At 28.2% G+C, this 23,435-nt stretch overlaps 2 protein-coding genes across 4 annotated transcripts in view; one reads left to right on the forward strand and one right to left on the reverse strand.

Annotated features, from left to right (window-relative positions):
- LOC103577409 (dual specificity protein kinase splA) overlaps window positions 1-22,374 on the reverse strand; it is an 84,798-nt gene extending 62,424 nt beyond the window's left edge. Inside the window, exons 1-3 of one of the 3 annotated variants that reach the window (XM_014444360.2) lie at window positions 22,289-22,374; window positions 21,898-21,998; window positions 21,244-21,424 (exon numbers count right to left, since the gene is read on the reverse strand). The gene's annotated coding sequence lies outside the window, so the exon portion shown is untranslated. Of the gene's footprint in view, window positions 1-21,243; window positions 21,425-21,897; window positions 22,071-22,233 lie in introns of those variants that run through there. The other 2 variants (XM_014444359.2, XM_053737894.1) reach the window with 2 other exon arrangements.
- The window catches only part of LOC103577489 (uncharacterized), a 43,987-nt gene continuing 32,203 nt past the window's right edge, over window positions 11,652-23,435 (forward strand). Inside the window, exon 1 of the mRNA XM_008558026.3 lies at window positions 11,652-12,031. The gene's annotated coding sequence lies outside the window, so the exon portion shown is untranslated. The remainder of the gene's footprint in view (window positions 12,032-23,435) is intronic.

The raw sequence follows: 23,435 nt of genomic DNA on the forward strand, positions 1-23,435 counted from the left end.
TTAACTCACTCACGTTTGCGAGAGATAATCATGGGTCAGGGTTTGACAGATACACGAGAAGATATATAGGATAAAAATTTTACCAGAAAACCACAGTCATTAAATATACACGTTTAAACTCAAACTGACGCTTCAGGGCAAATAAAAGCATTGCGCTAGTTTTGGAAGACCCATTTCGATCCTCGAGAGCAACAGAGAAAGAGATAAAGAGGATTACAATGCATTTTATGCATCAGAATAATTTCACATTGAGTTTTAAAAGTCGCGGTGTTAGTGCTGGTGAATCGGGAGGAGGAACTGGAGGTACTCAATTTTTTCTCTCTCATCTCACTGTTATATTCACTCTGTACTTCCTCATTCCCTCGTTTTTATTTAACGCCGGCGGCCCTTCTAACTATACACCAACACGTGAATATTGTTATATACCTATTTCCTCGGCCTTTTAAAAGCTAAACAACTCTTTTGGGTTTATAGTAACAAGAATTATAAATACTATTGTATTCACCTTGTATTTTAGTTTCTCCTGTGATTAGAATTTTAATTATTATTTTTATTATAACTAAATTTTATTTACAAGTCCCCGTAAAATAAAACTGTGCAATTAAATTTAAAAAAATTTTTTTAAAGTGTTTTCCCAGTCAACGAAAAAAAAAAGGGTAAAATGGGTTTCCCATAAAAAAAATGTCTTTTTCTAAGTCTCCATATTATTCTCATTTTACCCCACACTGACTTTGCCTTCACTCCCTTCCCTAGATATATTTTTTACAGCAGAAAAATGGCGGCAAAAATTTAATTTATTTGAAAAAAAAAAATTTCAGTAACTTTTAATTTTTTCTGTGCAGATTTCGCTGGATTACAATAAATAATTGTAATTATTTAAATAAATAATAAGCTAAATTAAATTACTAATTATTAAAATTATTTTATTTCTACAAGAACGTGCTTGTAGTTTTAAATCTTCAGATAGTTTAAGTTTATAAGACACGATTTAGCATTACGTAATACTAAAGCTTTACTTGGAAACTCGGGTATCGAATCTTTTTATAAATATATATATATACCTGTATTTAGTTCTATATATCTATAGCAGACAACCAGCACAAGGTTTCAGTTATCCTGAGGGTGTTTGTGTGGTAAGCGCAAACTTTTGGTTTGAATACTCACTAAAACTAGTTAGTTGTGCATTCAACGTAACAGAGACACCCGGAAGTAGTGATAACAATATCTATAACGTATACCGCATTAGAAGTACCCTCGATATCCATTCATTAGTAATTTGATCAATGATTTATCATAATTCAATCTATTACACTTAATTGTTATCAAGCCAGCAGAGCAAAAATGACTAAAATTGCTGAATTGATGATTAAATTATCCGTGGATTTAATTATGATACAGACATTTTAAAAGTTAATTTCTTCCACGGAAAACGGGTTATAAAATTTCTGAAATATTGTGCAGTAAAATTATTTTTGGACTTTAATGATACCACGGCAAGGTGGCAATAAAATAAAAGATTGAGAATAAGAAAATAAATAAAATAAAAAAAAAATTTACTGTCACTAAATGTGTTGACGTTTTGTGAGTGTAATTTACAAATATTACTGCCACTTATTATTTTTTATCTTCGTTATATTGCCTATTACCCATTGCAGAGTAATAATTTCTGTCATAAAAAATATGACAGCCCTAAAAAAAGGAAAAATTTTTTTTTTCGGATATAAAAATTTTTAAATAAATAATTAATAAAAATGACCTCATTAGACAAGACTATTTAATAAAAATAAATAAATAATAAAGCTGCCCGTGACCTTTGATATAAAATTCCCAGTTAATTAAATAGAAAAAAAAAATTTTTTTTGGGCATAGAAAATTGATAAAAAGTTTTTGATGCAAGTATGAACTTTATAACTATTTAAAATATTTACTATTCAGCGGCTGCACATGTAATTGTGTCTATAGCTATAGACATTTAAATATATGATGAGTGTCAAAAAGACAACTGAGTGGTAACAGCAGCTTTACTCTCAGTTTCAGTGGCATGGGAATACTTTTGACGATTGGCCTCTTGAGAACGTCTTTCAGAATCAAACTCGAGACTCGTCATCGTCGACGTCGTGTACTCGGTTTACCTTCATACGCTACACAAACTTAACTTACGAATTTGAAAGCTAAAGTGTCTAAAGTCTTAAGCATCCTCCGAATTCAAAACTTTGTGTCATCAATTTGAACTATTTCACATTTCACATACCCAAACTTTTGATATTTAATTAATAATATATGACATGTACAAAATAAATAAATAAATAAATAAACTTTCTCATTTAATTACTTTTTTTAATTATCTAATTATTTTTATGCCGACCTTTGATATGTAAATATATGATAAATTTTTTTTCAAGTACAATTTAAATTTTTTTAAAAAGGAATAAATAATTTAAACGGCATTTTCTTTACGCAACAATCGATTAAGAAGGTATATAATAAGAAAATAAGAATTACAAAGACTCGTAAGCTATTTATGTTTAAGAAAACAATTTATTTGAATAATAGTTACTAGTATAAAGTCTACTCTACGAAGCTGTCTCGAGGCGATTGTGGGGTATTAACTCTCGTCTCAATTATATATTTTTTTACATCACGATACGTTATTCAATCTCTCAATCTAAAACTATACGTTCTATTGAATTGAGTAGAATTGAATTGTAATGTCATCAGTGATATTTAAAATTCTCAGTCTATACTTTTAGATATTTTTTTATTTTTTAAATCCGGATTTTAAATGGATAGTAATTAATGTTAATTTGAACGTTTAAGTACTCTTGCTAATATATATTTAGAAGAAAGGGAGGAAAAGATGTGATATTTTACTGGTAATTAATTTACAAGATTTAAATAGATGAAATGAAATTATAAAAATAATTTATTTATGTTTTATGAAGGGAAGTTAATGTCATATATTATTACGGTGTCAATTGTGTCGGTGTAAAATGAAGTGTGGTAGCTGTGAATAACCCAAGAATCGTCTACTAATTTAATTTGGACCCCTCGCCAAATTCAGTTAACGAGAGCAGTTACGATGCTTCCCAGAAAGCAACCATCACATGCTGTGACTATGTACTATATATGTAATACTACTTCTGCATATATACATATATATATATATATATATATAGAGAGACATACAGACAAAGTGTACTAGCCGCAATTTAATCCACGTCCCTCAATCTTCGCTCTTCATTTAACTTCAATTGAATGTCATGCAGAGGTTTTAAAAAAAAAGTTTTTTTTTTTGTTTAAAGTTTTAGTGTCAAGTCGGGCTCTATATATATCAGGAAAAAATATAGACATTGTATGAAGAAATATTTTTTTTTAGGTGAAAGAAATTTTTGAATTAATTAGGAAAATATATTCATTGAGAAATGAAGAGTTATTGATAAGTAGTGAATATCGATGAAATACTAGAGATTTTATTATGCAGAGAGGATGATATTGAAGCTGTAAAGTTTTTGTTTTGCTGAGTTTGAGCAAGATACTTATAAATTATGGAGGTACTTGCGTTTGATGTTTAATTCCGAGTGATTTTTTTGTATATATTTTGAATCAAAGCCTGAATATTGAAATTGGAATAAAAACTAAATTGAATTGGAGTCAGGTCAAGTACTGTCTTTTTAATTGAAAATTATTTGAGTGGAAAAATATTAAACAAAGCAGAATATATATTAGCAACAAATTAAATAAAAAAATATGAAAATCGAATTGGGTGGGATGTTGAATAAATAAATAAAAGATATACCCTGACAGCTAGCTGAGCTCAACGAATTTTATAAAATATATTTCCATAGTTTCTCTAGCAAATTGATTGGTCAGAATAAATATTATTATATTAAATTTACGTGCTCTATTTAAATAAATTAAATATGTAAATCAATTGAAAAATAAAATTATTAATCAATCTTTTATTATAAATTAAAAGGACTGGGTGTCAAGATAATCTAGGTATATTTATTTTATATTTATCTCAATTAAAAAAATTAAAATACAAAATGACCATAGCCTGAATTTGTACCAGGGATCTTCAAGTGACTTGGTACTTTATGACCTAGATGAACCTGCTACACCTCCACCGTCCATCTTACGGTACGAAATAAATACATTATTTTAAAGGAAATTTTATGTAGAAAAGGGTAGAAAGACGGTCTTCCTGATTATTTCGAGTTGGGGTCGCACCCACGCTCTCAACAATCAGAGTCTTCTACACAGTTCATAAAATAACCCAACGTCTTGACGCCTTAACCACTTGGCCAATGCGGACTTAGCAAAAGTGAAAGTTTAATATTCACTTGAGTCATCACGTCATCACATGGCTCAAGTAAAAACCGCAGTAAAGACACCGAATTTACCGATAAAAAATTTTTATTTTATCCACAAAGAATAAAGAGAATACATTTATCCTGAAAGTTAAATTGATGGTAAGCTACCTGTGCGAATTTAGCGTCACATCGAAGAAATTGCGAAATCAAAATGACCTGGATTGATAGGTCTACGTTAGGTCCGTATAGGTCAACCAAAATTATCGTTAGGTCCCCTATAGTTTTTTTATAAATAATTTTTGAAATTTTGCAAAAAAAAAATTTTCATTTTAGCATGAAAAACTAAAGACCAATACGGACCTAATGATAAGGAATGCAAAAATGTTCAAATTTATTGGTTTCTTTCTGAATGAGGTGCTAAATTGAAATTTTTTTTTTACAAAATTTCAAAAATTATTCATAAAAAAACTATAGGGGACCTAACGATAATTTTGGTGGACCTATACGGACCTAACCTCGACCTATCAATCCAGGTCATTTTGATTTCGCAATTTCTTCGATGAGACGCTAAATTTGCACAGGTTCCCTGATAACACGAGTTGATCGAGAAAAAGTTGGTCATTCATTAGTTTCCGACCAACTTGACGACAAGTTATCGACAACTTCAGCTTTTGCAACTTTTGGCTACAAGTTACCGCCAACTTTCTCAGAAAGTTGGCGGCAGTATGGAGCCGCAACTGGAATGCAAGTTTCTGAGGAAATTGAAAGTAAACTTACCGTCAACTTATGATCACCAACTTTTGCAAGCAACTTTTGCCACCAACTTTCTCAGAAAGTGATCGTCAACTTTTTGGATTTACAACTTTTGCCACCAACTTTCTCAGAAAATGTCCATCAACTATTGGAGGTACCAACTGTTGGCGATCAACTTGGTTCCAGTTGCGGCTGCAAGTTTCTCGTCAGTTTCTCGCCAACTTGGCTATCAGGGTTGGTAAGCTAGCTACAACCTAGGTTAGGACTTTCAATCTGCTATTACCCTAAGAAGATGGCGCTGTCAGCGTCACGCTTGTATATCAGACAACGAGTATCCGCCGCGGCAAGCTAGTCATGTAGATATTTTACCAACATATAGTTAATTCCGATCTCAAAATTTTAAATTTAAAATATTTTTTACCACCAATTAGTAATAAATCGTTGAATACTTCCAGTATACATCGAAACAAAATGAAAAATTTCATAAAAAAAAAATATCAGTTAATCCGTAATAAAAATCTCTAATTTCATCATTGACGTAAATGATTTTTATTCCTTAACATTGTTAACTAAAAATTCATCATCTATTTCTTCATGACATTACATTATACTTTTTATTACACAATATAAAAAATGTTCATGAGATAAATCATAACGATCCTCGATATCCAAACATTCACATCTCTGAAATATCAAATAAATCAAATGTTCAGATTTATAAGATGAACTTTAAGATAAGTAAATTGAATGAGATTTAAAATAAATGAAACGAAATTCCCCTATTTGAAACCCGTAGTTTTATACTAAATAAAATTTAATTATTCCTTGATCAAGTGAATCGCGTGATTGTTTGTTACATCCCACAGCCATGAACCCGGAATTATTCTCTACAAATCTTATAGTCCGCTCAGACTCTTATATATTCGTCGCGGCGAAAGGCAAAATACAAGGAAAGAGTTGAATACAAACGTTAAATGTATATCTTGTTATTTTTCCGTAGGCAATACTTTAAATGAATTTTTATTGCTTTTTATTTACATCAATCTCGAAAATTCTGAGGCACAATAATAACCAAATCGTACTATTACTGCATTGAAAGATACCGTAAGTAGTTATTTAAAATATTTAATATATCGGCTGATTTAACAATTTTTATGAGTCAGTATTTCCGGATAACTGTTTAAGAACAAAAGTATATTGAATGAGATGAAGCGAAAAATTTGAAAAATATACTGTATCAATGATACAATATCACTATTGCAAATCTAACTGTGAATTTAGTAGCAATTTATCTGTCATAATCGCTAAATACATAATGCCACACTGATGTGGACTGTAGGCTATCATTTCCAGCACCAAAAGTAATAATACGAGTTTGAAATGGCGTAGGTTTGACATCATAGGAATACTTTAAGTGATACCGTTAAACGTATCACCCACCTTCTTCATTAAATGTATGTACAATATGCGAATGCTATATGTATATATAACAATCACGTAAATTATATTTTTAAACAACTACTTATGACTCTTTACATTTTTTTTTAATCCGTTGTATATAGTCTTTCCTTATATTGTCCGCCGTACCATATCGAATGTCATTCATTACTCATCCATCCTTAAAATTTTTAGACACACCTTTATCTGTCAAAGATAACCGTTTCTTAAAATTTATTTATTTATCACCGTTTTTTAAAGTATTCAATTCCGCGAGTTGACAATATCATTTTCTTTTTGATTACAATATTGAAATTTTTTTCAAAGAGTATATTATTTTTTTTTTCTTAGTATTCTTTAACATGATGCCTATTCAAATATTTAACAGATTACTGGAAAATTCATATAAAAATTATTTTTTCAAAATTGGAACTCTATTTTTTAAGAAAAAAATTTTCTATAATATAAAGATTTATTCAGAAAAAAAAAAGTTTACTAAAATAATTTTGTTAGGTTTAAAATTCGAACTAAAAGTATGTTGTCCCTAATAAATAATAAAATTTTTAAAATTATTTTATTAAAATATTTTTAATTTCTTAATGACTTAATGAGTGCACATAAATATTAAGTGCGATAACTCAAAGCTTGTTTGCATCTCTATTTAGTTCTTAGACATCTTAGATTCATATATTATACACCTATACATCTACACATATGTACATACAACATACATACATAAATATATGAGAGGACTATAACCTGATGGCGTGTGAGATGGTCAACCTACGATCGATGCTGAATCATAGGATAAACATAACGGTATACTGATATTTTTTAACAGAAAACTCTTCCTGAAGTCTTTCGATAATTGCATCGATTTGCAATAATACTTTTTCACATGTTCCTTTAATATTGCTGTACATAAAATTATCAAAGTAAAGTAATGTAAGACAATTACGATCGTATTATTAAAATACAATTCAAATTAAAAAGAAAACGTAAGAAATGAACTATAGGAACTGTGTACCAAGTCCAAGAGCAGTGAAAACATTAATTACACGAGAAATAATTAATTAAATTACAGAGTAATTTTTTTTATTTTTATTTAAAATTCTTACGTGAAAAATAATTTAAGTGTATCGCGATCTTTTGTTATTGTATAGATATGTACATACATGTGTATGTGGACATGTGTGTCTTATCTTGCGTATAACAACGGTGAGAAAAAGTCCCACGACTTCACCCGAAGTACACCCAAGATCACGAGAGTAATGTCTTTGTGTGTACACATATCTGCATTACAGTTTGTTATATACCGGTAAAAACACCATACCAAGAATGCATTCATTATTATTATTATTTTTTTTTTTATATTCTATTATATTATAGTATGTTCTCTACTCTACTCTACTCCATTCTTTCATGCGCACATTTACAAATATAAATATACACCACAACAGCAACAACAACCCCTTCCTATTTATATCTCACTCTATAAACTTTAAAAATACTTTTCCTCTCTCTACTTCCCACTGTTACTTATTATCGTACATGTGTGTAAATTTACTCACTCGCTTTTAATTTCTTCCGGAAATTTATAAACGCATACTTGACTTTGAATTTACACTCAATGTTGTTATTTTTTACTATACTCGAAAAAATTTTACTATTCTAACGACAGTATAATAAGTAACTGATTATAAAATTTTAAAAAATTCAGTTCGTGTTCCGGTTCCATGAAATTTAAAAAATTACTATGATAGACCTACTTGGTAGAATATTCTAATGGAAACTTTTTTTCATACAAAATTTTATCTTTCCTTCTGAAATGCAATTTTCGAGCCAAGGTATCCTTGTTTTCTGTGTACGAGATTCTTTAAAAATACTATTGTGTACAAATCACTTTAAATTGTAGAACTCGTTATTTAAAATGTAAAAATGTTTAACATGAACTTTTAAGCACTTGATTGATATTTCAAACAGTAATTTGAAAAGATTATTTTTTTCCGTGAATAAAATATAAAATATTAAACTTTTAACTTTAAATTTTAATGGAAATAACTCCAATGATAATAGTAAATGATGTAAGGATGTAATTTAATTCAACGACCGTTGAAAAATAAATAATATAAACTAACAAGATACATACAATGGCTTAAAAGTTTGAAGGTTACCGCATGTAATTTATTCAGGACACACGCCATGCGACGAGATAATATATTATTCGTTTTGTTTGCCCACAATATATGGGTATGTATATTAACAATATGTTAATATCTTTAATTTAATTCAGAAATGTGGAAAAATTCTTACAGAAAAGCAGTAATTGAAACGATTCTGAACCATTTATGCATCAAAAGATCAAGAAAACCAAATCTCTTACATTTTGCTGCATAATCATATGAATTATAATCATAACTTTTAACTGTTTTTTCTTTTTTTCCAATAAAATACTATTTCTTTTGTTGAAAACAGCTTTTATTTTTTTGTGGAAAAGAGTGTTTTATTTTTTTTAATATTATCATATTATATATTACATTTTTGTTCTTTTCAATTCAACATGGCATCAGTAAGAGACGAAAAGTAAGTTTTCATTATATCGAGTGATGCTACCGGTGTCGAAGGTTATTTGGAGAATCGCGATTGAAAAGAAAAATTTAAGGATCCCACTAACACCGCGATGGGTATTCAAGGCTTGTTAGTACCCGCTTTTGAGATCAAAAAGCAGTAGTATCAAGTCTTCAATAGGGCCGAATTTTCTGCTTTCCAGTGGGAACAGATAATCATTGACATCGACGGAGGAAAGTTTCACTGCACTATTTGCAATACAGACACCCAAGCCTGGCAAATCAAACAACATGTTTTTGAAAAACATAGTAACGGTTGTCTGCATTGTAAAAAGTGCAGACTGCCAAATGCTGGAATCAACCACATTGTTGACCATCAGCGGAGATGTCGGGGGGTTAGATACGTATATCCTAGGTGCGGGGAAAAGTTCAATGCGAAGAGACTTGCCGTGTCGCACGTCAAGTTTTATACGCCTGAACTCTCCGTACCTAAAAATCTAAAATCCCGATCTCGTAAACGTTTTTTACTTTGAAACAGTAAAATGTATCGATTATTCAAAAATATCATTGGTTTAATGAATTAGTTAAAGACAAAATTAAAAGTACTTATTTCCGTAAAGAAATAAAATTTTGTTTAAACTTAAGAGTTAATAATAGGATTGATTCAGTTTTTGCGATAAATTTGTGATACTTGTCAGTAATAACTTAGTTTTTTTGTATATTGCTATGTATATAGCTTTTTTACACCTTTGAGCGGAACTTATTACTTCTATTTTAACTCTCCAACTAGGAAAATGTTGCAGCGCTCTTCTGTGCCTAGCGTTGACTCCTGGTACTAATTTTTTATTTTGTACTACGTCTGCGTACTTTTTTATTTTCACTCGCCTTATTTTCTCTCCATTTATTTTTTTTTTCATACGCATTATATATATTTTTTTTTTTTAATAATTTTTTTTTTATATGTGTAAATGTTGTGACTCGTCACACCATGAAAAAAAATTCCTTAAGATTAGAAAAAAATACTCTCTAACTGAAAAAAAAATCACTTAGGCTGAGAAATTTCTTTACTTAGTTTAAATTTTTTTTTGTTTTAATTCAAGAACTTTTTTTTTACTCAATACAAAAAATATCTTTAGCCAAGAATAAAGTTTCTTGACTTAAAAAAAAAATATTTGCAATTTTATCATGATATATCGTATAACGCTAGAAAAGTGCGTGCAAAAAAGGCATATTTACTTCTCTATATTGACACCCAGGTTCCAATTTATAATTTCAAACGCTTATTTTTAAAGTTCTTTATTCACTATTTTTTTTTTGAAAGAAAATAAAATTACACTAAGGGTTTGATATTAATTTAATAACGACAGTTAATTTAAATAAATAAAATGTTTGTTGTCTTAATGTTTGTTTTATTTATAGTTTAAAGTGAGTTTATTTTTAGTTATCTCGCGGATGAGAGAGGAATGATCTTAGAATGCTCGCAAAACGAAAGGAATGAAAATAATCAGATAGAGAGAAGCTGGAGAGTAAGAAGTTAAGAGTAAAGATGAAGAAGGAGTAGGAGGAGGCGGATAGAAAATATGGCCATGATATTTACTGGCGCAGCCTCCACGTGAAAGTGTTCTCTGTACGCGACTCTCCTCCGACTTTATGGAGGAACTCGTATCATTTATATACATTTATATATCTATACACAAGAGACTCGTGCAACAACACCAGCAACACCACTTGGATGTAATTCTTACATACCACAAAAATTCCATTTTAAATTAGTCAATCTAATTGTACTAAATTCAACTGTTTTATAATAATAATTAAATTTTCTATTGTCCAATAATTATTTTCTTTTTATCTCGAAGAAATTACCATTTCAATTCGATTGACAAAAAATTTAGTAAAAGTCCGATGATCAATCAATTGATCGATTTAATTTTTTTTGCATTTCATGTTTACTAAAATATTAAAAAAAAATTCATTGAACTCCAATAAATATCACAATTTTTTTTTACTAAAATTTTCCATTCATTTTTTTTTACCTGTTGCTGCTATTAAAAAAAACCGTGAAATTCATTTAAATAATAAAAATTAATAATACAATTCCTTTTAATTTTGAAATTGAAGAAAATTTAAAATTCGTAAATGATTTCGCGCCAAAATAAAAACAAATTTTAATAATTACTTCTTAAGTAATTTATTGTAAGATATAATAAATTAATTATGTATTGATTATATATTTATATAAATGGTATTTAAAAAAAAAATAAACTACAGATATAAATAAATAAAAAAAAAATAGTGGAGAATTGCTGGAGGAGGCAGGACACCTTTCTTGCAAAAGGAGACTTTTGCACACATGCATCACCATACCTTTATATATGTACATATATATAAATATATAAATATATATATATATATATATATATATATATATATATATAACATGGTATTATATACAGTACTTGTACTTGTACTTTACTTGGGTAGTATGTATGGAATAGCACAAGAAAGAGAGGAGTCTGATGGTGACGTCACTGGCGCACTCACGAGTGCCGCTAGACCTCTCACTTCGTCGACAGCGCTCGACTCGGATGGTTCTCGATATCTCGTACCCCAGGGTACTGACTTAATTTTTTAAAATTTAAACTAAAATAAAAAACCGACAATTTTTAAAAAAAGAAAATTCCGTGCCACGATTTTTTGACTCCGAATAAAAAAAAAAAAATAAACCGATTGCAATAAAAAAAGTACACTGTGCAATTGTGAAGGTGTAAGGAGTGCTTGTGATTTATAAAAAAATCTAATTATATAATACAATGTGATGATTTCAAATTATCTATAATTTATATATTATTATTATTATTATTATATAAATAATGAATTTAAAATAATTTATCGTAAATAAATAAAAAAGTGTCAAGTGAAATTCTGGATACTTCTGATGGAGTAGAAAGTCCGATAAAGGTGAGTGCATTATAAAAAATTATAAATTCATTATTTATTATTAAATTCCTGATTTATTTATTAACACATAAATTTAACTAATTTTAAATTTAGTAATATTTGAATTTATAGGTAATTTTTTTTTAAATGAAAATTTTTTAAAATTAAATATGAAAATGAGGAGAAAAGTTGATATTTTTATTGGGTTAAGGCTTTAACTACTCTTTAATTTTTGCCATGTCCAAGGATTACGAGTGAGTATATTGTTTTGTATATATATATGTATGAGACAGGGAAAGATTACGAAAACGTTACTGATTCTGCAATATTATAAGCCTTTCATGAGCTTTCGTTTTCTCGCGGGACCTGGTCTACATTTACATCTACATAAAACCTTTAATTAATCAATTCTTTTTATACAAAATCCCTCGTTTATTTTACATTTTTTTGTCCATTTATTTCCATTCCTCATGTACTCTCTGTCGCGAACTAAAAAGTTGCATAAAAAAAAAATAAAAACTTTTTAAACAGGTGGTAGACGAGCCTTCTAGAGTACAAGGCCAATAAAAAGAGCAGAAAAAGTATCTTGACAATAAAAATACAATCTTTTTAAAAATAAAATTTTGTTTTAAAAAAAAAATTAAATAACGAATAAAAATTTGCTCTAGATTAAATAAAAATAAAAAAGGCAACTTCTCGGTTGAGTAAATTTTAATTTCAATATTTTCCACTAACAAAACAATATAATCTGTAACATTATTACAATTTACGGATGGTTGATCTAAAATCTATTCTCTTGTAAAACTTTTCGATCCTTTTACGATGAGAAAAATATTTACAGACGAGTTATAATAAAATTTTTAAATTTAAACGCAAGATCCGCGACGACCTTTTATCATTATTTGCATACGATTTAACATAAAGATTATTATTATAATATAAATAAAAAATAGAAATATAGACGATGGTCGGCAGAAGAGTTTTGAGCGAACAGGTGGCCGCCTTTTCTGCGCCACGGAACATTTATTCGCTCGCGTTCCATTAAACATCTCTCTTAGAATCTAACGGTCCGGTTAAAATCTAATCTCTATTTATCACGTATACGACCCTGTGATAATTAACCCCTAAGTTATTATTATCATGTATGCATATGATCTTGAATTTATTTTTCAAAGCTAATTCAGTTTCATTTTTTATATTATAAACTTTCTGTTTTTTTTTTCATTAAGGGCATTCTTTGACAGTACCCCTCACTTTTTAAAATTTTTAATGACTTTCAACTGTCATAACCGTATTAAAATTTAATTAATTAAAAAAAAAAAAAAATAAAAGCATTAATGAAAAAAAGGACAACCTACAAATAATGTCGCCAAGGTATGGAATTAAAAAAAATTACAATTGACATCAATTAGGAGTTAAACAAAATTTGTTAAATAAATTTCAGTAAAATCTTCATGTCAATTTTTAAATTAGAAATTTCAAATTTTTTAGGCTGAAATCATTTAACAAATTTCGTTTAACTCCCAATTGACATCAACTGTAATTTTTTTTAAATTCTTTCTCGGCGAAATTACTCAACGTTGTTCTTTTTTCTATTAAAGTTTCAATTCTTTTTTAATTAATAAATTTAATTTTGATACATTTATGACAATTGAGTCATTTAAAATTTTAAAAAAGTGGGAGGCACTGTCTGAGAATGGATTGAAACGTAATTACTTGATTTATAGACAATTCAAATTTAGCAGCAAAAAAGTTGAATAAAATTTATTTTTTAAATAAAGCTGTAGTATTTTTTTTAAACTTCAAAATCGTTTAATTTCAAAATAATCTAAATATTTATCTATATTTTATAAATAGTTATTGGAATGGAACGTTTGTACACCAATCAATGGAGCGTTAAATTTGTTATAGACCGTAATAAAATAATTATATTTAACAATTGTTAAATAAATATTATAATAGAAAAAAAAATCATTACGTTATTTAACAATTACATAAATAAGTTATGATTGGCAATAAACTTTAATTTAAAAAAAAAGAAAAAAATTATTTTTTTATCACCGTTTTCTAATAAAAATAAAATGAATGTTGTCACGAATAATAAATAAAAATAAATTTGTTGTGGTCAACAATAAACTGACGGACAATTTAATACATAACGTAATAAATTTGATGACCAGGGATAATTATATACAGACAACACACAAAGCGAATGTAATAGGCCATTAATAATCGATGAGGCATTGATTAATTAGCAATTGACATTTATAATTAAATAAATCAATTAGTAAAGTTAATTTGAATTTATAAAACAGCAAAGTTGTTTTAAAAAAATATAAATAATTTGAATAAATAAGTTGAATGTTAGATGATTTTAATTCCGTCAAGGTACTAAAGACCACAGAACATATAAGAGGGAGATAAAAAATCGTGAAGAAGAGGAAGTCAAGTATTTGTGGTGACGAAATGCAAGACTTTGTGGTCCAAAAGATACTGATAAACCTCAGCGAAGTTTCACCTTATCCTTTTATATTATTTTATTTATTTAAATTATGTTTTTTTTTTTTTTACGTATATTTACTTACTCGTCATCCTCATGCACTTTTATAAAACAGTATCATTGCCTTTTTTTAACCTATCGCATTTCTACCGACACTTCTGTGGTTCTTATCTCAATTGCGTCTCATACTCGTAAAAAAAATTCAATAAAAAAATGTACCTACAAGGAGATAATTTTTATATGAATTTGTCGTGTGAAAATGGGCTTCAGTACGGTATTAAAAAATATTCAGCTCCAAATATTTCATATTTTTAATAATAATGGCGGGAAAATTTTAATTTGACACCGATAAATTTTACAAAATACCAATTAGATACTAGTACCTCTAATTACGAATGAGTTGATGAAAAAAAAATTCGTTAAAAATCGCTGCTAAAATTTAAAAAATATTTTTCCTAAAAAAATTGATCCGTGCATTAGCATAAATTTCGCGGCAATTTTAAAAATTGAAGTCTTGGGGTATAAACATTAAGTGGAGACTAAAAATATAAGTTAGTACCCAAAAAATGAATATTATCTTTTATTATCAACAGTAACACAATAGAGAGTAAGAAAATATATAATTTACCACGGTTTATTATTATTATTATTAGTATTATTGAAGGTATAATTTGGTTTTATATTACATTGTGGCTTGATACCACTGTGAAATGGATTTTATTCGCGTGGAACCACTTTCGCCCGTTGTGCTGTACATCTATATATATATATATATAAATATAAAAGATGTGCACGCAATGTAATTGGACGATTTCGCTGGTTGGACGCCTCAGAAAATTCAACTTTACTCTTTTATAGGTATTGAGTGTGTCATGTCAGTTTACTTTTATTTTCACAAAATTACTCTCCAATTTTTAAAAATAAAGGTCATTTTTTTTTTTTCAAACGAAAAGTTTAGATAAATTTTTCTTAATAAAAATATACACAGAAAACAAAAATTTCTTGGCGCAAAAAAATTTTACTCGCCTCAAAAAATTTTTTCTCACCCTAAGAAAATTTTAGTATTCAATTTATAGTCAAAAATTTCAGGGTAAATAAAAATTGTCTTTGGGCAAGTAAAAATTTTTGACTCCACGAAACTCTTTTTTTTCTGTGTTTGAATAAAGAAATCGAGACTGAGAATAAACTTGATAGTTATCAGAAGTAAAATGGTTAATTTTCTACATGATAAATATTAATAAAGATCTATTTGATAGTATTTGCTTATTACTATTGTTATAATAATTGTTATATATATATATTTATTTGTAATTGCTCGAAGGCCAAGCGCAAATTTTATACTATCTCTAATGTAATGCAAGAAAAGTCAGGAGCATGGGAACAAAAGGACAATCGTGAAAGCATCAGCGAATATATGAGACTGATGATTAGATTGTTTTGTAGAAAGTAAATAGTAATGTAAGTCATATATATAAATTTTAAAATATGCATGTATTTGTCCTTTGTCTTTTGCCATTTCGCCTTGGTCTGAATAACAACGCAGCTATAATAAGAGAAGAAAATGAACGTGATAGAAAGGGATCTCTCTGGAATGTTAAAAAATGTCAACCATTTTATTAAGTTATATTTCATTTAAAAGTTCAGATAAAAACATTTAAAAAATCATTTTTTTCCATTTCATTCTTTGTCTCGATTTCTTTGTCCATGGGTCGGATGGTCATCGCATTAAATCGCGACTAGTTTTATCCAGCCTCGCGGCAAATCACGCGAAAACCAGTTCTCTCATGTTTTAAACCGAAATTTAAGAATCGGAGTTTAAAAAAAATTACGAGGCACCGGCTGCTTTCTTTTCTCTACCCTAGTATAGATTTTTTGTGTATATATTTTTAAAAATGACCCTATCATTATCCATGGGAATTAATGACAGACAATTGTTGCCAATACAAAACCACTAAAAAATATAAATACGCTCTCTATTATACGATACAATACTTAAAAATTTTATTTTTATTTTTATTGCAGACTTTATTATCAACAAATAAATCAAAACGAATTCAATACTCGTTTGTTGTAATTTATTTAATTAAATAAAATAATAATAGGCTTCGAAAGCCCTAGAGACTGGAGTGAAATGCAAATTTAAATCTATTTTATCGATTATTGATTACGATATTTAAATATTGAGATTAATTATTGAAAATAGAATAAAAAAAAAACGGAAGAATTTATAGAGATAGTAAATTCTTGATCTTATAAAGAATCGGTAAAAAGTTATAAAATAAAAAGTAAGTAAAGTAAAAAAAAAAAGGTAATACACTTTAGTGGCGATGCAGGAAGCGAGAAACGTTTCTACGAAACAAGTAAAGCCGCGTTCGCGAAGATGAGCACAGTAGAGGAAGAAAATCTCTTTAAGGCTGAAGAACTAGAGGAATCGTGCGATAGGAAGTTGCGCGCCATTTTGAATTTAACTTCTTGTAATTCGTTTATTTCATTTACTCTTTTATTTTTTTTTTTAAATAATTACTTTAGCGATTTTATTCTATTGCTATACAAGGATCGAATATTTATAAGTGTCCTTGATATTTACCACAAATTGTAAAAAATGAAATATTGCCGTCTGTGTAATGGATGATTTGCCATATTCACTATAAATCTGTAAGAGAAATGAAAATTTACGCAAGCTGGGACCCAGTAACCTTTTGTACTCTGATGTATACTAATGTAATACAACATAACTAACATCTCATACTAAGTATATGCTTATATATTTGTGTATATATGGGTGTATGGAGATAGAGTAACTATAAACCGAGCCGCGAGCCTGAGAGTTATAACCGCTGCAGTATAAAGGATGATAATAATAATAATAATATATACGATATATAAGCTCGCGTAATAATAGATGAGATGAGTGAGTAGTTTCCACTCTCGTCTGTTTAAGGTCACTTGTCCGAAGGTTCAAATAACACGAGTCACGAGTAGTCACATCATCATCATTATCATCTGACGAGACATCGTCTTCCTCACCTGCCTACTTTACTTTTTTTATCTTTTTTGCCAGACGAGAACTGAGGGGAGATAAAAGACGCTAAGATTTTTAAGTTGTCTAGATAAAAAAATTAAAAGATGGACTATAAAGATGAAAAATTTCTTTTAACCTCTGACATGATCGAGCCTGTTTGCATACATTTTATTGTTTTTTACGTTGGGTGAATAGTAATTTTGTTTTTAGTAAAACAAACTATAATTAAAAAAACAATAATCATTTTTATTTGCTTCTTTATTCAAAGAGGGCGAAAACAGGCTGAAAAATTTTTATTCTTCTTATAGAGGCTAAAAATCGGCCGATTTTTGGCCATCAAATGAATCGGCCTTTTTTTCGGCCAGAATATTTTTTTTTTTTTTTCAATAAAATTATCGGAAGTAAAAATTTTTTGAGAAAAAAATAATTATTCTTTCAGTTTGAAAAAATGTCACCCGGTAAAACTTTTTTTTAATGGACAGAGAAAAAATTTTTACGATTTTATTATAATATTTCCGTTTCAAATTAATTTTTTAATGGAATAGATTTTTTAAATAAAAAAATATTTAATAGTTCTATTGCAGCTATAAATGATAAAAAATTGTAACAATAAAATTATATAAGCCGAAGTAATTTCTAACTTTCGTCTAAATTAACACATTAATTTTTTTTGCCGAACGTAATTTCGTACCGATAAATTTTCATAAAATCTTACAAAAAGTATGACATAAAAAAGCTATTTTTTTTTTTCTAAACCGTAAAAATAATATTTTATCACGCCGTTAGATTTATAAGCGAAAGAAAAAAATTTAAAAGACTAATAAAAATTAGAAAATCATAACGATCGTTAGCCAGTAAAATTACGGGTACAAAAAATCTGGCCGATCGTCACAAAAAACCGCTTAACAATCTTAAAGAATTCTTAACAAGTTTAACTCATAACATAAAAGTTTAAAAACCGTCCATTCAAACGAGCTACTTTCATTAGTACCATTCCGTTAATAATTAACAACTCCCAAGGTATTTTTACCGTGAAAAAAAAAAAATAAATAAAATAATAATAAGTAGTATAACACAATATAATAAATAAATTAATCGATGGCCCCAATTGTCCATCACGAGCATTCGGACACATTTGCTCTCCTATTGACACACTTTTAACGCCATGGCGTAACACACAACTAAACCATCAGCGATTCTCAACTAAACATGCGTTTAATGAAACCACCATACTACGTTGACCGCTTTTTCGTATAGTAGTCGTCGTTAATCCGGAATTCCAACAACAGCAACCAACAACAACAAGCTTAATGTATATATACGTACATATATATGTATATGTATGAAGTAAAGTGAAGGAAAAGGAGACGCAGCTATACATGACTCTTAAAGTCTGTTCAGATGTATAAAAGACGGGCGTATCCACCAGTTGAGACTCTCGATCGGCTAACGGTTCCTACCTCTTTCTTTTCATATATAAATATATATATATTTTTTTTACTTATTCGCCTTCGTCTGCCTTTAATCGCAATACGCATTCATTTAAGACTTAATACTCCTGACCAATTCATTCTTGATAAAATAAAATCGGCATCAATGTCCCATTTCCGAAGATTTAAAGACTAAATAAGACAGATGAGCCCCCAAAGCTTCTGATCTCAAGTGTCCTTTAATAAAAACAAAAAAATAACTACTGAGTAAACTTAAAAATAAAAACAAAATTAAAAAATAAATGACCGAATGTGACCTCATTGGAGTGCAGACTGTCAACCGGTCCAGGATGAAAAAAAGTTGGAAAAATACCTGACCGGTTCGAATTCTCGCTATACAATCGCGACACACTATCAAAGAAACCAACGACCTTTACTATACAGTACTCTGATGTCTATTTTTTTTTTTAAAACCCACACCAAAATACAAGCTCCCGTCTCCATTCCCCAGTCTCCAGTCCAGTCATCGGGCTTATATCTAGTCGCGTTACTTTACTACTTTACTCAATCCAACAAACTATTAATGCAACAGCAATGCTATCATATATATGGCGATTCTGACGGACTCACGATACACGACATGATCAATCCGATCTACGGGATTACCTTCGACCGTTACTATTTTATTTTATTTATTTTTTATCGGTATGTGTAACCAGATATTGTGTTTTAGGATTAAATTACGCGTATTTTTAAATTATAAATAAGTTATGCTTCTTGTTAGAGTCTACTCATGACGCAAGTTTACTTTTTATCTTTCAAATCATCAAACCTCATCTATCATATCATTTTTTCTCATATAAATATTTATATTAATCATCTGCTCGTCCTTTATTATAAATAAATATTGCGGTAAAATAGAATTTTTTTTTTAAATGAATAACTTTAATAATTTAATTAACTAACTAATAATTAAAGAAGATGTATTAGGTTTAAATATATATATTAAAAAAAAAAATTACCATTTAATTACGCTTTAATAATATATACAGTAGCCAAAGACTACTCACGAACTGACTATCAATCGCTCAATATCCACCTTTCAAAATGGCGACTTCTTTCTCCATAAGATACTGAATTGGAACAAAAATATCAATGATCTTTAGCTCATAAAATAAATTTAAAAACCCATAAACCTACAGCTCGAGATTTAAAAATAGTCTACGATGAATATCAAGATGAATATAAAGATGGAGATGAAGTTTAAGATACGAGAGACCGAGACAATGGCAGAGAAATACTAAAATTAATTTCCATTTAAAACCATAAACTTTTACCTCAATATTATAATATGTGTTTAAGCTACACAAGTCAAGGATGAGTTCACGCAACGACGGATTTTAGCGTGTAGTAACATACATAAAAAGTGTGCCTGTCTTGTTTGCGCGTAAGCACGCTTTCCATCAGATGATGCTGCTACTGCTGCTGCTTATGCTCTTACTGATATGCTGGTAATTCTAGTATGCTGCTTAAACGCACTTATATTAATTGCTCTGGCCAACTTTTCTTCACATACTCAACTAATCGGAGTCTATCTACTGGAACTACATTTATATATATATATATATGTAGTTAGATATTTCTTAAACTGAGTTAGTAAGAAATTTAAAATATTTAATAATTTGAATAAAAATATTTAAATTCAAATAAAATATCTGGCTAGTAATGAACTGGAATTGCATTATATATTTTTAATTACTCTTATGAAGTCTTAGAACCTGCATAGATAATTAAATTCCTAAAAGGTCAATGACTTGATTAAATTTAACATGAATATATATTTTTATTTTGAGTCCTGCTTTACGAGTTTTGCTAATTTCCTATAACTTACAATCATTTCCTGCTTTAGATAAGCTGCAGATATGAATTCAGCATAAAGTATGGTGTATATATATATATATAGATTATGGAGTGTGTAGCATGTGCTGGTTTTATGAGCGATATTAGATTGACCTGCGGTAAACGGAGCGTGAATAATAGCTCGTTCGACGACTTATATGTTAAACTACTCTCTTTAAACGATTAATTTTATCTTCTATATAATGTATAGGCATATATGACTAGGCTTTTAACTGATATGGAGAGTAGAGAATAGAATAGAGATGAACGAGCTTCTATAATCACGTATCGGTGGTTAAAGTATACTTGAGTAGAGTATCATTTGTCATTACATAGGTTTAGTTTTTTTTTATGAATTATTAGATAAGATTTCTGCACTCACCGGTGGAGAAAAATCAGCTGGCGACTCGCGGCTGAGGCTTCAGCTTGCAGCTCCATGTTCATTCAGCTGAAATACGTCTTCAGTACTTTCACTTGAATGTACTTTGCACAAAAACACTTTAAATATATGACCTGATTATTCGGTTTATGTTTTTATAACCATGATAAATCGTTAAATCACACTGCAATAAAAAATGTATACATTATGCGCTGATTTAAATAGAATGATACTGAAGTTAGCCGACGTCTGATAATTTTGGATTTTTTAAAAATTGATAAATTATAAAAAAAAATATTTTAAAAAATTGCACCTGCGACTTTTTTAATTTTCTACATGTGTATATTTTTAGTTTTAATTAATTTGTTAAAAAAAAATCAAAAATTGTTAATTGTCTACTGACTTCAATCATGATCCGAAAGTTTTCAATCAACAATTTTTTGATTTTTTTTAACGAAATGAATTACAAAAAAAAAAAAAACTAAAAATATGCACATGTAGAAAATTGAAAAAGTTGTAGGTGGAACTTTTTGAAAATTTTTTTTTCTAATAATTTATCGTTTTTAAAAAAACCCAAATATCTGATGCCGACTAACTTCAGGATTATAAAATAAATTAATTTCTTTAAGAAAGATAATTAGCAAATTAAATATTTACCGATGCAAGATTGGTGTTATTGCTCCTGGATCTATCATGTCATTGATGTTTTTAAATCATTCCATGTTTTTTATTTGAAGTATTAAAAAATTGACAAAGATCTATTTAAATATATCAAGACAGCTCAAAAATGATTTAATAAAATGATCCTGAAGTTAGCAAATAGTTATATAATTTTGAATTTTTTTTTCAACAATTTAATTTTAAAAAAAAGAAAATATAAAAATATGCACATGTAGAGAATTTCAAAAACTATAAGTGCAATTTTTTGAAATATTTTTTTTTTATAATTTATCATTTAAAAAAAAATTCAAAAATTATTAGACGTCTGCTAACTTGAATATCATTTTAACAAAGGCGGATGGATTTAAATACATCGAGACTTGATTACTCAGTCTTTGATCCAGTATCAGATTCTAGAACAAAACACTACACTGACACTACACTGGCACTACACTGACTCTACACTCAACACAAATACATTTTTTTTCAAATTAATTATTTATTTTCACTTAAATCAATTCTTTATATTATTAATAATCGAAAATATTAATTATTGATTAATTAATAAATTAAAATTATTTTTTAAAATAAAAATTAAAAAAAATAAAATCTTATTAAAAAAAAAAATTATTTAAAAATTTACTCACAAAGATTTTGAACGATTGCGTAATTAAAAATTTTTTTTACTATTGATATTAAATTAATTTATTAAAAAAAAAAAAAAAAATTCGGACACTGCGTTCACTATCACGAAAAATAACTTGACTAAAAAAAAAATTTCAACTCAAAAACTGCCTGCGTATTGAATTTTTAAAACAAAAAAAAATGCGCGATGACTGCTGATTTAATTTACGTAAAAACTTTAAAACCGTACACTAACACTACACTCAACTCAACTGATTATTTTTCTAAAACTATTTATTTTCACTCAATTACATCACTTTGTCATATTTTTAATTATATATAATAAAAATAACCGATTAATTAACACAGAGTACGAGCAGACGTCTGCCTTTGTTACGAATAATCGCCATTTTGATTAACTGCCAAATTTGAGACGCATGCGCGTCGTTCCAAACCCGCCAAAAAATATTTAAAAATTAAGAAATTTTAGAATAATGAAAAAATTAATTATTTAAAATTTATACATAATTAATTTCATTAATTTATTTTTTAAAATAATGTTCCACATCAAGTGAAATAATAAAATAATTTAAATAATAAACAAAAAAAAAAAAAAAACATCGCGGCGTCATTTTTAAAAATGATCCTGAAGTTGGCGACAATTAAAAATTTTCGAATTTTTTCTTCAACGAATAAATTACAAGATAAATTTACAAATATGAACATGAAGAAAATTAAAAAAACTATAAGTTCATTTTTTAAAAATATATTGTTTTTATTATTTATTATTTTGAATAAATTTAAAAAATTATTAGATGGCTAACTTCAGTATCATTTTTAAAAACAGTTCGATCTTCGATTTCCATAATTCGATTCTAGAGCAAGTCAGTCAGCTGCAGTTTACTTCAGTT

Source organism: Microplitis demolitor, chromosome 4, assembly GCF_026212275.2.
Source record: "Microplitis demolitor isolate Queensland-Clemson2020A chromosome 4, iyMicDemo2.1a, whole genome shotgun sequence".
In the NCBI taxonomy this organism is placed as follows: Eukaryota; Metazoa; Arthropoda; class Insecta; order Hymenoptera; family Braconidae; genus Microplitis; species Microplitis demolitor.